Below are 16,376 nucleotides of genomic sequence, written 5' to 3' on the forward strand. Positions count from 1 at the left end.
GGACGGGAGGATGTGGCCTCTGCCTCTTTGTCCGTCTCCCCTGGAGTTTCCCTGCCTCCCATTGGGGTCATTGAGAAGGTTACACTTGACGGCCTGGAAGTTGAACGACGGGGATTGACAGGTCTGGGGGTGCCGGTAGCTTTGAGTTCTACATTGCTGGCTTCGAGGAGACGTTCCACTTTGCTTTCTTATGGTAGACAGTGGAAGGTGTTTTCGTCATGGTGCTTAAGTCGTGAGTTAGATCCTACCTGCGCTTCTATCTTTGAGGTGATGCAGTTCCTGCAGGACGGTGCTCATTTAGGGTTGTCAGTGGCATCTCTTCGGGTGCAGTGGGCGGCTATTCAGGCATTCAGAGGACCATGGCGTAATCTTCAGGATGAAGGGCGCTTGATGCCGAGATTTTTTCAAGGGCTTGTTAATTTATTTCCTCGCCCGGTACGTTCTTTTCCTTCATGGGATCTGTCCTTGGTTTTGGATGTGTTGACGGAGCCCCCTTTTGAACCTTTGGGGGACTGTGATTTGCGCCTTCTATCTTTGAAGACATTCTTTTTGGTAGCCATTACTTCGGCTCGTCGGTTGGGGGAATTGGGGGCATTGGCTTGTTCCTTTCCTTTTTGTAAGATTTTTCACGATCGGGTGGTTCTGGTTCTGGTTCCGGTACCTTCCTTTATTCCTAAAGTCAATTCTTCGTTCCATTCCCGGCAGGAGGTCATCCTTCCTTCATTTTGTCCGAATCCCTCCTCAAGGGAGGAGGTCCGTTTGCATTCGTTGGATGTGCGCAGGGTTTTGTTGGAGTATCTGCGGGTGGTGGCTCCTTTTCGTAAAGGGGATTCACTGTTTGTTAATTTTGGTCCGGCTCGCAAAGGTGAGAAACCTTCCACGGCTTCCTTGAGTCGGTGGGTTCGATCTTTAATTCTGTTGGCCTATTCCTTGAAAGAGGTGGTTCCTCCTCAAGGGATTCAGGGGAGATCTACCAGAGGCATGGCGGCTACGGTGGCGGAGCTTCAGGGGACTTCCGTGGTGGAAATTTGCAGGGCCGCTACTTGGGCTTCTCCTTCGACGTTTGTGCGTCATTATAGGCTGTCGGACTTGGGTAGTTTGGAGTCGGTGTTAGGTCACCGGGTCTTATCCCCTATGAGATAATGTTTGGGATGTTCTTGGTGCAGGATATTAAATAAAGGTCTTGCAACTCGATGTCCGTCTCCTGTGTGTTTTCTTGCTATGTCTCATTGGTTAAAAGGAAGGCGAGGGAGGGACGGGAGGTAATGCTTCCATTTTCTTACGATAATGGCATTACTCCTAGTCCTACTCCCTCGCCTTCCTTTTCCGTTCCCTCCCACCCTCCCGGTACGGACTGTCCGAGTTGCAGCTTGGGCTTGGTTTTTGTACAGGAGGGGATAAGGGTGGGGGGGGTTTTGAAAGGGGAAGGGAGGGTCTAGAGGGGAGGCGGGAGGCCTCATTGGTTAAAAGGAAGGCGAGGGAGTAGGACTAGGAGTAATGCCATTATCGTAAGAAAATGGAAGCATTACTTTTCATTCAGATGTCAACTGATTTTCATCCTTGACTTGTACCTCATGTAGGGCCGTATTTATACTCCGTTTGCGCCGAATTTGCGTCGTTTTTTTCGACGCAAATTCGACGCTAAACTAACGCCAACTAACGCCATATTTATACTATGGCGTTAGAGGCGAATAGCGCCAAAGTTCCCGGAATGTGCGTCATTTTTTAGCGTGAACCCCTTCCTTGCGTTAATGATATGCAAGGGAGGCGTTCCCGTCTAAAAAATGACTCCCAGGCCTTTACGTGGTATTTATACTCCCGGGCAAAAGAGACGCCCGGGAGTGGGCGTGGCTAAAAACGGCGCATTTGCGCCGCTTTTTAACGCCTGGGTCAGGCATGGCGTTAAGGGACAATTGGGCTCAAAATGAGCCCAGAGTGCCCTCCCCTGCCCCCAGGGACCCCCCCTGCCACCCTTGCCCACCCCAGGAGGACACCCAAGGATGGAGGGACCCACCCCAGGGACATTCAGGTAAGTATTTTTTTATTTTTTTTTAATAATTTTTTTTGGCATAGGGGGGCCTGATTTGTGCCCCCCTACATGCCACTATGCCCAATGACCATGCCCAGGGGACAGAAGTCCCCTGGGCATGGCCATTGGGCAAGGGGGCATGACTCCTATCTTTACAATGATAGGAGTCATGTTGATGGGGGATGGGCGTCGAAAATAAATGGCGCAAGTCGGGTTACGACGATTTTTTCGACGTAACCTGACTTGCCCCATTTTAAGACGCCCATGCGCCATTTTCCCCCTACGCCGGCGCTGCCTGGTGTACGTGGTTTTTCTCGCGCACACCAGGCAGCGCCGGTCTGCTTGCGCCGGCTAACGCCATTCAATAAATACGGCGCCCGCATGGCGCTTCAGAATGGCGTTAGCCGGCGCAAAACTTTTTGACGCTAAACTGCGTTAGCGCAGTTTAGCGTCAAAAAGTATAAATATGGGCCGTAATGTGCTGTTTGCTGACGGTTTGTGCGTCATATTTCTGATATATATGTAACAGTTTTTTGTTATAAGTTAAAATTCAAGTTTATTTGTTTTAGCTGACTAAAGGGCAGGTTACTGTAAAATTAATCTGTGAGCCTTTTGAGGTATTTGATTGATTTGAGAATACTTACGGAAATGTGTGTAGTTCATTGAGATGTGAGGCCATGTGTTAAAAGAAATGCGGTCTTCCGGTAGAAGCCTGTCAGCTCTAGGGTGCTTCTGCTGCGAACAGTGTGTGAGCACACCGAGGTTTGTCCATCTTTTGCGCTCATACCAGCTCGACACTGATCGCTGTGTCTAGCGTGCACTGTTTGCCTTCTAACTGTAACTATTGAGTCCCTCGGAGGCAGTACCTGCTGCTTCTTCTCCGCTGAGCATGCTGTAATCGCAAATCACGCGACTGACGCTCCTTCTCGGTGCAATTCGCGGAGCTCTGGCTTTGCATGTGATGTCGGTTCGAAATGAGCCAATAGCAGGGCCTGTCGTGCAGGCGTGTTGCTAATTGTCAAAGGAAAGGATGCGGGAATGATAATCACATAGTGACTCCTTTGATCACGTCACGTACTCATTATCTGCGTATTATGAAAAAAAAATGCAACAATACGCTGTAACCATTTGAAAAAATACCGTCCATCCTTAATAGAGCTCACCCGATGGTAAGTGGGGCCATGTGCAAATTATTTGAGATTCAGAAGAGGAACACATATGGCTGTCCAAAGTCACTGCTGCAATGTAACACTGCTTTAGAACCCTGGATTTGCCTTTGCAGCAGTGAAAAGATTACAAGTGAGAATATTTGATTTTGGGGTAGTTACATTAAAACATGTAGAAGACACAATGTTACATGTTTCAGAACCAACATATGCTGTGCCCGAAATTGCTGCAGTAAATCCTCAGTTTGGTTCAATTTTGTGATCTCTTGTGAATTAGGGTGGAATATTAAGAATGGGAACTGTCAAAAGTAAGGAATTGATGAAAAATGATTTTTTAAATGGCAGACAAGAGTGTGACATACTTAGGCATTGTTATAACTAGGGTAGAAAATAGGAGAGCAGGAAAAAAATGAGGCTTCCCCTCCTGGAGAGGCCGAAGAACAAATTGGATATACGAAAAGTAAAGAAAGTTGGTTTATGTGCGAGGCTGAACCTGTTAAAGATAATAATTGTTTCCAAGATGACCTATGTTTGCAGCAATATATGCAACAAACGTACTTCAAAGTACGTTATGGAATTGAAAGGGGTACTTGTGATCTCCAGCAGGTAGTGCAAAATGCCTAGATTTCTTTTCAGGTTGCTGAATGTAAAACCCTTCCATGAATGCCTTTGTACTGCAGCAAACATGTGCAATTCTCAATAGTAATGTGGGGAGACTACCATTTTAGTCATAACTGAAAAAACCTTACTTTCTTCAGAATCATTGCTCATAGATAAGGTACACTTAATGGATTGTGTACTGCATAAGGTACACTTAATGGATTGTGTACCGCACGTTTAATGTAACAAACATTTTCTACTATGTTATTATTTGGAGTGGCAAATGTTTGTGAAGCAGGGATTTTTCTCCATATGGAGTGGGATAGGTAAAACTGGGAAATTATATGGAGGCAGAAAGATAATCCCCTTTTCAGAATTCTGTAATACCTTTATTTTGTGACCAACATCCATTGAGAAATATGGCAAATTAAACAAGTCATAGAAGAATTAAGGGACACATGTAGGAAGATTCCGAATTGTGACCCAAAAATTGCGAGTCAGAGCGAGTCGCAATTTGCGAGTCGCAATTCGGAATGCTGGATGGTGTCCCTGACACCATCTGCGAATCGCAAGGGGGTTGCAAAGGCCCACCTCATGAATATTCATGTGGTGGGTCGCAATTTGTGAGCCCCTTGCGATTGGCAGCCCTCACAGGGATGGTGGCCTGCTGCGGACAGCAGACCACCATGTCTGTGACTACTTTTTAATAAAGCAGTTTTTTTTTTGTAAATGAGATGCATTACAAAAACGAAAAATGAAACGTTTTCGTTTCATTTTTTCAGAGCAGGCAGTGGTCCATAGGACCACTGCCTGCTCTGAAAAAAATGTTTGCAGTGTCATTCTCAACAGGGAAGGGTTACCACCCATTAAAAAAGGGTGCAAACTGCGATTGGTTTGCGACCGCGTTCACGGTCACAAAGCAATCCTGCATTGCACTGCGACTCGCAATTAGGAAGGGAACACCCCTTCCTAATTGCGACTCGCAAACACATTTTGCGATTCGGTAACCAGGTTACTGACTCGCAAAATGGTGTTAGTGCATTGCAAACTGCTTCCTACATCTGGCCCTAAGAGTCTAAGATGGATGAGTGTTCAAAATATTTTATTGATTATAGCATATCAACAGGCAAGACATACATAAAAATGTGGTGTAACTGTAAGAGTGAAGGCGAAGTTCATTTTAATATAAGAAAAACAGTATTAACTTACATAAAATTATTTAAAAAATGAGAAACAATAACCTGGGGAAAAAAGAAAATAATAAACAAAACTAGGGCTATTAGGTTAAATTGAGAAGAATTCAGAACCTTCTACGTAAAATGATGTATTGAGATCATTATTAGAGGAGTCAAGAGTATGTCATATGTTATTTGTAAAGATGGGAGATGTAGAAACAGGGGATAGTAAAGATAACAAGCCACGTCAAAGAAATATTATCCAGTCTCACCAAGCATGAATAGAAAGTAAATTAGCATCCTTTAGTAAAAAATGGGTGAACTTGAACAAGGATATGATGGGGTTAGTTATGAGTACATTATTCAAAGGCTCTGTGACTTTATGTTCCTTCTCTTTTTATATGCAAATTTAGCATATACTTCATTGGAGGCGTTCTCCCCATGCCAGACAAATCTGAAAGAACATAATCCTCAATTCCTAAAGTTTATATCAATAAGCCTTGAAGGTTAACATAGCTAACGGTTTTATTTTAGACTAGACTGGAGATATACAAGAATGAAAATAATGAAGTTACTCATTTCTGACATACACTGAAAGTGTAGTAACAGCACTAGTTCCTTTAAAAAGAGGAACATTCACAACAATAGATAAACCTCTTCTAACTTAGCTTATGGCAAAGGTTTATTGATTTTCATGGGTAATCTCTGTATACTTTTCTAAGTGTTGTGTAAGTGGTGAAAATGTACAGAATGTTTAGGTTTTTGTAGTGGTGTTTTGTTTATACATCATAGTACACAAAAAAACGATAATTGTAAATTAAAGGCTCTGTAAAGAGAAATCAGGACAGGGATTGTCTCTGAAGTTTGTAAATGTTAGACTTAAGATTCCACACAGGCTTGCAAGGTTTGTGTACAGATTCGCAACATACTAGGAATAGTCTACTACTCCGGATTAGCCCCAATTTGAGATTCACCGGGCACTCCGGTATGTCTTCTTGATAAGTTATCTCTTCCGTTGAAAGTGAATGGGGTACTATTGTGGGGACAGATTATAGAGGATGTGGAGTTTATTCCTTGGACCACATTTTTGGAGCGAGCGGGGGGCTCCATTTCAAAATTTAAATATTATCAGTTGGTTAGCTAGATTAAATCGGTAAAAGTAGGGGAAATTGGTAGATCCAGCTGGGAGGAGAAATTAACTCAGATATTTTTACCTAAGGAAATCACGTTTTGGTATCAGGCTTTGTTGGAGGCAGCTGAAGAGGATCCCCCCCTCCCGCTCCAGAAGTGGGGGGAGGTGTTTCCAACTATTGATATAATATCTTTGTGGCAAAAGCCATGTTCAAATCTTTTGTTCACTGTCAAATCAGCGACAATGAGGAGGAACCACCTGTTTACTTTGCATAGAGTATATTGGACTCCAGCCAGGATGTCCCGCATCGGGAAAACTCAGAAAACCTGTCCATGATGTGGTGATCCAAATGCGGATGATATCCATATGTTTTGGAACTGTTCTAGGTTGGGAAATTTCTGGGAAGCCATTCAGAAAGTTTTAAACAAGATATTTGATGAAGGTATGACATTGAATCCTCTTCTGGTCCTATTTGGGGTTTGTGATTTGAAAGCCCAATCACAGTAACATCTTTTGTTTGTGCTGATGCTTATTGCCCGGCAGCAAATTTGCTATAAATGAGTATGTTCATCACCTCCCACAGCTCAGGAGTGGCAATGATCGGTAGATAGATTGTGTAATTTGGATAGAGCTGGGCCTATTAGTAAAAGGGACACTTTCTGGGTGGGATGGGAAAATGTTTGTCAAACTTTCACTTGATTGGTGGTGTTTAGTATCAGATATGAAGTCTGATGATTATACCTTATCCCCCTTTCCGTGTATTGTTGTGCTTTGGCACCAGATGGATAGCCGGTAAGGGCTAGCCAAGGATGCGGGGGGATCCACGGAAGGGAGTGGCAGGTGGAGTGGCCCGTTGATATTGTGGGGCCATACACCTGGGGGATAATGAGTAGTGGATCCTTCCCTTATTGGCATGGATTGGTGAGATGAGGACAAGTAAAAAAAAATAATAAAAAGAATGAAAATACTGAAGTTACTCAATTCTGACATACACTGAAAGTGTAGTAAAAGCACTAGCTCCTTTAAAAAGAGGGACATTCACAACAATAGATAAACCTCTTCTAACTTAGCTTATGGCAAAGGTTTATTGATTTTCATGGGTAATCTCTGTATACTTTTCTAAGTGTTGTGTAGGTGGTGAAAATGTACAGAATGTTTAGGTTTTTGTAGTGGTGTTTTGTTTATACATCATAGTACACAAAAAAACGATAATAATAAAATAAAGGCTCTGTAAAGAGAAATCAGGACTTGATTGCCTCTGAAGTTTGGAACAGACCACAGAAAGAGTATCAATCCGGCCTGGGTACGATGTGAATGACCAGACATGCAAATCAGTAACAATTGTAAAATGACACCCTGGCTGCTAGAAGCCGTAAATGCCCAGAATGTGCTGATTAGTAGCATAATCTTCAAAAGCAAATGAGAAAATAGGTACTGGCTCCAAACGTTATTCTATTAGTTAGGTACATAAATAAAAAATCTAAATTATCATATTTGTCAGATTTGCACTTTTTCAGTGAAGAATTTTGATGACAGACCCAATACTATTGCATTAAAGAGCAAAGACCATAAAAAATGTACATAACTGTCATAATTCAATGTTTCCTTAGCATGCATTGTTCCATTTTCCCCCACTGAATCGCCTGCTCACCCTCCACCCTCATTCCTTTGTTGGCCAGCTGGTTGACCCTGCAGAGACTACACAAAAAAGTGGTCGATGGGGTGATTTAATTTATCTCAGCTACTGGTAACTACTTGGGGGCCGCCTACTTATCCATTGTTATGTTGCACACCGTGCCACCTCAGTTTGGATCCAGCCATATGCAAATCAATCTTGGCTCTAAATTTATGGGAACTGTCCAGCCCAAACTGCCAGGACAGCTCCTCCCTGAACCACAACACAAGCAACCCACGACCTGTTGTGCCCTTGTCAGGGGTCATCGGTCAGGTATAGCTTGGTTCCTGTGGCACAGTGGGCATACCCGTCCCACTTAAGGTGTCACACTGAATTATATAAAAAAGTGATGTATGGAATGCTTGAATTAATCTCAGCCACTGGTAAACAGGCCCCATCCCAGTCCATCCTTATTTTACATACCATGCCACCTCAGTTTTCTGCCTTCATGGGCACAGTGGAGGATCTGGCCTAGCAGTTTAGGCTGGACCTTCCTATTGGAGAAGGGTCCAGATTTATTTGTATATGACTGTGTCCCAACTGAGGTGGCTGTTAGAAATGTGGTCTCTAGTTGGCAGTCAGTTTGCACTCTGTCCAAGTAGAAACCCTCACTCTAGTCAGGGCAAGGGAGATACCCAGCTCAGATAACCCCTATTCACGCCCTTGGTAGGTTGGCACGAGCAGTCAGGCTTATCTCAGACGCAATGTGTAAAGCATTTGCACATAACACACCGTAATACAGTGAAAACACTACAAAAGAGCACCACACCAGTTTTAGAAAGATAGCCAATATTTTTGTGTGTAAAACAAGACCAAATTGAGAAAAATCCAACATACAGTAATAAAGATATGAATTATGTAGGAATTACTTGAAAATTCAGTTCCTTGAAGGCGATAGCTCAGTCTGGGGCTATCACAGCGTATGTGAATACCAAACCCAGCAGTTCAGGCTGACTGCTGTGGTGTTGGACGGCTACAGTGTTGGGAACACCCGTAAAGAGTACATTGGAAATGTAAGGCATTGTGATCCACTCAATGCGATCTGGAGTGTGGTGTCGCCGGCGTCGGCAGGCGTCATCGGGCATCAGTTCCGGAGGTCGGTGCAGGGGTCATCGGGCCCTTGAAGTTACATGCTTTGCTTATCAAACTCCGGGCTGATGATGAAGTCGGGGCTGTGATGCAAAGTGGGCGGATGTGACGTGCGGTGCCCACAGTTCAGAGTGCAGGCAGCAGTTCGGTGACAGCGTCCTACGGTGTTGATGAGACCAGGGCTGCGATGTAAAGAAGGGCACTGTGATGTGTGGTATCTCCAGGTCGCGGCACAGGTAGGGTCGTCGTTGCTGAAGCACTGTCGTTGGTATGCCCAAGCCAACGGTATGCCGTGGGGTGGGCTCTGTGCGGTGCACATGGGTCACTGTGCAGACAAGGGCGTCTGTTGATGATGCTGGAGTCAACGGTGCTGGCGTCCATGGACTGGGGCTGCGGTGTGGGATGGGACGGTGCTTCGTGTACCTCCCAAGAGGTGTCCTCAGGCCACGGTGCAGGCAGAAGCGTCAATGTCAGCGTAGAGCGGTGGTGTCAGGGTTACTAAGGCTGCAGTGTGAGTGAGGCAATGTAGAGTGCAGGGCCCACAGGTCACGGTGCAAGCAGCAGCTCAGTGACGGTGTCAGGTGGTGGAGGCTGAGAGACCAGGGTTAGGGTGCGAAGCGGGGTATGGCTCTGTGCGTTGCTGTCAGGTCATGGTGCAGGCAGCGGCATTGTTGACAGCGTCGTGGTGGTTTGTCTTCTGTTGCAGCACAAAACTCACAGTTCCCAGTGCTGTAGACAGATTAATCTGAAGTCTTTGATATCACTGAGATTTCCATCAGAAGGCAAGCTTTACTTCAAGCCCATAGAGAAACTTGACAAGCAGGGTACACAGCAAAGTCCAGTCTTTATCTTCTTTAAGGCAGAAGCTGCAACTGCAGGCCAACACACCAAAGCACACACAGCAAAGGGGCAGTACTCCCCCTCCAGCTCTTCATCTCTTCTCCGTGGCAGAGGTTCCTCCTGATCCAGAAGTGTTCTAAAAGTTTGGGGTTTTGGGTCTACTACTTATACTAATTTCTGCCTTTGAAGTAGGCAAACTTCAAAGAAAAGTCTCTGTTGTTCACAAGATCCTGACTCGCACAGGCCTGGCTCCAGACGCACTCGAGGGGGTCAGCGATTGCATTGTGGGAGGACAGACACAGCACTTTCAGGTGCAAGTGTCAGCTCCTCCCTCCCACTCTAGTCCAGGAAGACACATCAGGATATGCAGGTCACACCTGTGCTCCCTTTGTGTCACTGTTTAGAGGGAATTTGCAAACAGCCCAACTGTCATTCTGACCCAGGCGTGGATTCCACATGGAGGCAGAGGCACAGAATGGTTCAGCAAATTCTGAAAAGTGCTGTTCACAGAACTGCTTTATGACATGTTGGAACCGCTCCATTGCCTTCCAGGGGCACAGTAGCAGATTTAAGATAAATTATAATATTTTGGTATCTTTAGGAACAGAGCAAAAGAGGAAAGTCGCAACGCTAGAGAAAGCTGTCTGTGCAAAAAATATATTGTTTCACGACTGCACACCAAAATGACTATTAATAAACTAATCTATTGTGAGCCCTCACATTCAATTAACACCTTATTTTACATCTTTGTGAAGTCTTTTAGAACAAATTGTATTGAGTCTCCTAGGCCCTGATTTATACTTTTTGGTGCAAAACTGCACTAACGCAGTTTTGTACCAAAATGTTTAGCACCGGCTTGCACCATTTCTGTGCACCAGCCGGGCACCATATTTATGGAATGGTGCAAGCCAAGGCAAAGGGTAGGCTGGTGGTATGGAAGAAGGGGGTTTTGCACCAAAAAATGACGTTAGGCAGGTTAGAGTAAAAATAAATTTAACTCTAACCTGCCTAGAGTTATTTTTGTGACCCAAAACCATCCATACCACATGACTCCTGTCTTAGACAAGACAGGAGTCATGCCCACCACCTCAATAGATAGCACAGGAGAACAGGGTCCCCTGGGCATGGCCATTGCACCCAGTGCCATGTAGTGGGGCCCATTTCAGGGCCCCCAATGGCACTTAAAAAAAAAAATACTTACCTGTACTTACCTATACTTAACTGGGATAGGATTCCCCATCCTGCGCTGTCCCTCTGGTGTGGGTGGGGTTGTCTCTGGGGCCTGGGGAGGGTACCTGTGGGCTTATTCCATGGTGTTCCACCATGGAAATAGGCCCACAGGTCCCCTAATGTCTGCCCTGACCCAGGCATTAAAAAAGGGTGCAAAGCAAGCTTTTCACCATTTTTTGACCCCGGGGGGCCTCTAAGGCCATAGAGTCATTTTTTGCACGGGTATGCCTACTTTGCATCTCATTGATGCAAAGTAGGTTTCCACATCCAAAATATGACTTTAACTCCATAAGTTTGGCGCTAGTCGGGTCTAGCGCCAAAGAATAAATATGGAGTTAGTTTTGCACCGAATTTGCGTAAAAAACCATGATGCATATTCGGCGCAAAACAAGTATAAATATGCCCCTTACTTTGTTGTTGGACAGGCCGACGTTTAGGTTTAGTGACGTGTATTGAAAATACAATATCAGAGCTGCAATCCAAAGCTAATGAATGTAATTGGCTCCGAGGTTAGTTGCATGATTTAGACATTGACTAAAACCATGGGGCTAGTTCGATTTTGGCAACAACTTCTGCAGGACTCCGAGTCTGATGTTATCAGCCTATGTTCTAATTGCACATGTGCTATTCGCCCAGGACCAGATTACGTCCACAGCTCTTCCTGGTTGACACTTTTTGGCAGGCAAATCCTGGTGACAATCTTTCTGTCAAATAGCACAACATTTTGATTTGCGCACCCTAGAAAGCATTGTTATGTATTTGTGCACATCGAAATTAATGTTGCCCACTAGAACCGATTCCATAGTGTGGAAATCAAAATCGCAGGTTCTCTGGCAACAGGACCCTCATTCTTTTTGAAAGAGGCGAGCTGAGTGCTTGAGGAGGTTGAGGGAAAAAGTGGCAAGTGTACGTGACTGAGAAGCATGTTATCAGGAAACCCAGAAGTCATAATACATATTGAAAAAAGGGTGAGAAAGCAGGAAAGAGCAGAATAGCAAGGGAAAATCCCAAAGATTTTGTTTAGTGTGGCGGTGGAGGGCAGTAAGGTTTTGTAAAATCACATCACTAAAAAAAAAAAAAACATGACGTTTTGGGAAATTTATGATATGAAATTACACGTATGTTTTGTGAAATAGAATATAGGGTATATAAAGTGAAAAATGTACGTGATAGCTCACCTGATGTTCAGACTCAAACAACTTGCGGGATTGGGGATTGGTGTGAGGAGAACATTTATCCAGCAACAATTATAAGCTCCAACCACTCTCCCATTAGTTATTTTCTGCTCAAACTAGACTGAATAGCGAAAAATTGAATGAAATTATATGTTTGTTTAATCTCCAAATGTCCATGTATTTTGAGTAACATCAAATTCCAAAAACGACACAAACTACACATGTGTAACAAAAATTGCGGAAGGGCCTAGAAGTGGCAGTGAAGGGATGTTTAGCCAGCCCACAGTAGGGCTTCCCATGCCACATAGGAGACAAAACACACCTGAACTATGGGAAGGCCTGTTGTAACCAGCCATATTCCAGTTACTGTTGATACCCGGGACACCAGCAGTCATTTAAATTATTTAAAAAGAAATTTGATACATACCCTTTGCTCTTACAGTGATCTGTATCTAGCTACGCTGTGTGTACTTAGAGTATCCTGTAGGCCATGATCTAAAACCTTTAGATGTTTCATCCTACACTGATTGACCATGCCTTGTGACGTCAGTGATAGACTTCACAACAAAAGTGCAACATTCAGTGTTACATGTTCGGCCCCTGTATCCGTCCGCTGCTACGCTGGACAACTAAGAAAACTGGAGCACAAGAATAAATCATTTTCTTAGTGTTATATGACATGGTCCACAATAGACAATTTTGCTATTAAGCCACGTCTGTTTGAACAATAGGTTGATGAAGCCTTGGAATGGAATACACAGAGATGAAGCAGGGACAAAGAACTGTAATTAATATGTTAAATAATTCACGTTCCACCAGCCACAAAAGTGGATGAAGAACCTATTTTAGTAATGACTAAATATGTATAAAACCTGGTTAAATTAAAAACTGCCCAAATATACATAGTATTATGATAAGTATACTGCAAACTATATTTACCCTGTCCCCACCGTCTCCCTCCCCTACCTTTCCATCGGTGCTGTACTGCAACTTTCACACCCACAGCCTCCTTTCCACTGTCTCTATCCTTTTGACTCCCCTTCCCCACCTCTAGCCTACTGACCCATTGGCTGTAAAGCCTCACTCTGCACAGTGCTATGTAACTTTGAGGCTAGGCCTGCTCTATGTAAATCAGATAGTTCTATAGACATTGCCCACCAATGCTCCACTTATAGAAATAATCTAAATGGAATAAGAACTTGAGCTGCTGCTGCCCCATCCGAACCACAATTCACAAGTTGATTCCTTGCTTACCTCGTGCAGGTGGTTTGCTGTAGCCTCCGAATGACAACTCCATGCTTACACCTTCATGCCCACACAACATAAGGACGTGAAGCAAACATCTTTCCATTGTGCAAAAAACACAAATGTTTGCATTGTCAGTGTTGTTTACTGTAGAAGTCATACTAGTAAGTTTTTTCGGTGTGCATACAATTTATGAGACAGACCCTTATCTGGTCTGATTGCTGTTTTGTGAATTGAATTTATTGATGTTCTTTATTTCTGCACTTCGGAAAGGAAATAGTTGTTAAAACGTCATTTTTCATTATGACTGCCTGCAATAGGAAAATAAGTCTTCTTTTATGAATTACTGTGAAAAGAAACCTAATCTATCCTGAACCTAATAACAACAAATTATACTCTATATGTTCGCTGCAAGGTGTCTCGTAATAACAAATTGGAATACGCGCTCTGTATCTCGTTTGCTGTAATGATATATGTGAAGACTAAAGCAAGGAGAGATTGGTTATTGTGAGACGTGCTAAGTGCTTCATGGTTGTCAGCTCCCTAATATTCTTAGTTTAACTTGTCATCTTTCGCCTTGAGTTCAGTTTTCTGAGCAGAGAGTAGTAGGTTTATTTTCTTTGTGCATCCTTGAAACCTCCAGAGTTTGAAACCAATTTGTGCAATCTCTCAAAGACTGGAAGGAGTACGATTTCTAAACGCCTTCATTTTTTATTTTAATGTTCCCTCCAGTGGACGTACATTTCCAGGGAATGTCAGAGATGGTGTCAAAGATCGCTAGGTTTGAAAATCTGATTTTAGTTTTTCCATATCATAGTACCTTTTGAACTTCAAATAATGCACGCGGCATTACCTGTTTCACAAAGCTCGATTAATGCATTATGAATGGGTCACGGGCTATTTTGATAGGGTGGGCAGACTTTGTGTCACTCTTTTTTTGCTGATAGATATTTTCCCACCTGCACTTCAGCACCTAATTAAACAGTGCTGCAAAGATGATGAAATACCTGTGGGTAGGGTAGAGAGGGAAGAAGGGGCACGGGGGCCACCCCTTGAAAAATACAGCATTCCAATACACCAAACCCCAGCGTCAAAAGTGTGTCGGTGTTTGCCCCTAGGGGTGAAATCTCCACAAGTGTTTTTAATAGCTACTTATGTTGTCTATAAATCAGCAATATGGGCCTCCCATCTATTCATATATTGAGAAGTGTGAAGAGCTTCTTTCATTTAATGGTAGCATGCAGTTTGATATGATTTCTCTAAAGGTTTCTAGCCGTGACATGGAGCCCTTTTTTGAGGATATTATATTACAAGACAAATTAACTGTACCCCGTTGGACTCTTTAATGGTTGATGTGCATCCTACAGGACACCAAACCTACTCCATTTACAATGTCATACTCATTACCCTAAAACAGGCATTCAAAATTAACTTGAAATACATCTAACCAGTACACCTTAAGTCCTGCTAAAGGTGAGAAACCATGCAAGGTGTTCTGCCCCTAGCCTGATGTGGCAACAATCTATAAAACTTTTTCCAAAACTCAGTGCAACACAGAAAAATGTGGAAGATTAACAATCTGGCAGACATTTTGTAATTTACAAGAAGAGGTATAGTGGATTACTGCTAGAGGTGATGAAAATTATAACAATATAAAAGCTTTCAATTAAAAATTGGGCAATGAATATCTTACCATGTTCGTTCTTCCATTGGCCAACCATACTGATGGATCTTACACAGCTTGACTTAGCTGCTGTTGAGGAAATCTGAGATCATTATCAAGAGGAACCTATTGGAAGTAATCACCCAATGAGAGAGGGTACAGTCTTTTGCACATATTGTCAAGATTATGTGATGTGTGGGTGGTTATAACAAAAAAGGTAAACTATACTGATATTGCTGTGCTTTATTTTGGATTGAAGGCCAGTTGAAAGGGGTCATTTGCTTCTTCTTTAGGAACAGATGATACCGGGTATGAGTCAACCTGCTTCAACCACAAATTTGACCATGTGAAATAAGCTTGTCATAGCACAGAGAGTGAAAATACTGGCCTTGCTCTGAAAACATTATTGTAGGTAGATAAAGGGGAAAAAGGTACCAAATTAGGGTACTTCAGCAGGATTCCACATAGTTTGTTAAATTCAAGAAATGAGACTCACTGATAAAAGAACTAGGAATAAATCAAGGAGAGATCAAGCCACAGGGTTACTGGGAATTTTATGATTTTGTTGCAACTGGTGTGGCTAGAGAAACAAGACTTGACAGGCTGGCTTGCAAGTTAGAATGGGATTGCATTGTCCATGTAAAGTTGTATTAAAAATGAGTGGACAACCTCAGATCACGGAGTTTAGCTACTTGTTGTAGCTTTCTTTGTGTGTCAGAATATCACATGCAAAATATTGGAACCAGAATACTACTACCACAATCTCATGAAGGCACATATGTATAAGTAAGTACTCACTTACTATTCTTAATGACACATCCATATTGACTGAAGGTATATAATTTGTCAAAGTATATAGATGTTGAGTCAAGCATAGTAAATGTGTACTTACCTATACATATGTACATACATTCACACCGTGGTAGTGGTTGATATCTGAATACAATACGTTTGTAGGACGATATTTAAAACATAATATTCTAGCAGAATAATTGAACATTCTATGGCTTTCAGCACAACTATTTGCTCTGTTGATTCATCACATTGCTCGCACACTGAAGTGGTGTCTAATCTCTGAATGAAGAGACCATTTCTTTGGTGTCCATTAATATTGGTCTGGCTCTTTTGCTATTGGTGCTGAATATTCCATCTGCCTCTTGGTAGGGAAGAATTTCTGTTACTATTTATACATGTTACGAGCACTTGGCAATCAGCTATAGATTGGTTTTGTTTTGGGGCTACAAGTGACCTCCTCTTTCCAAAATGTTAGTCTATAATATGAAAACTTTGTTTGAGGGGATAAAAAGACGATTCCTCCTATCATGTCAACATCCCCTCTTGTCTCCAGCCCTTACCA

The 16,376-nt window shown here is 43.1% G+C and overlaps 1 protein-coding gene and 1 long non-coding RNA gene across 11 annotated transcripts in view; one reads left to right on the forward strand and one right to left on the reverse strand.

The window, feature by feature from the left end:
• The window catches only part of MAGI2 (membrane associated guanylate kinase, WW and PDZ domain containing 2), a 2,755,167-nt gene that overhangs the window by 2,339,176 nt on the left and 399,615 nt on the right, over positions 1-16,376 (forward strand). The gene's annotated exons all lie outside the window — the stretch shown is intronic.
• LOC138288280 (uncharacterized) overlaps positions 1-16,376 on the reverse strand; it is a 344,175-nt gene that overhangs the window by 131,087 nt on the left and 196,712 nt on the right. The window lies entirely within an intron of this gene.

This window comes from Pleurodeles waltl, chromosome 4_1 (genome assembly GCF_031143425.1).
Source record: "Pleurodeles waltl isolate 20211129_DDA chromosome 4_1, aPleWal1.hap1.20221129, whole genome shotgun sequence".
Lineage (NCBI taxonomy): Eukaryota > Metazoa > Chordata > Amphibia > Caudata > Salamandridae > Pleurodeles > Pleurodeles waltl.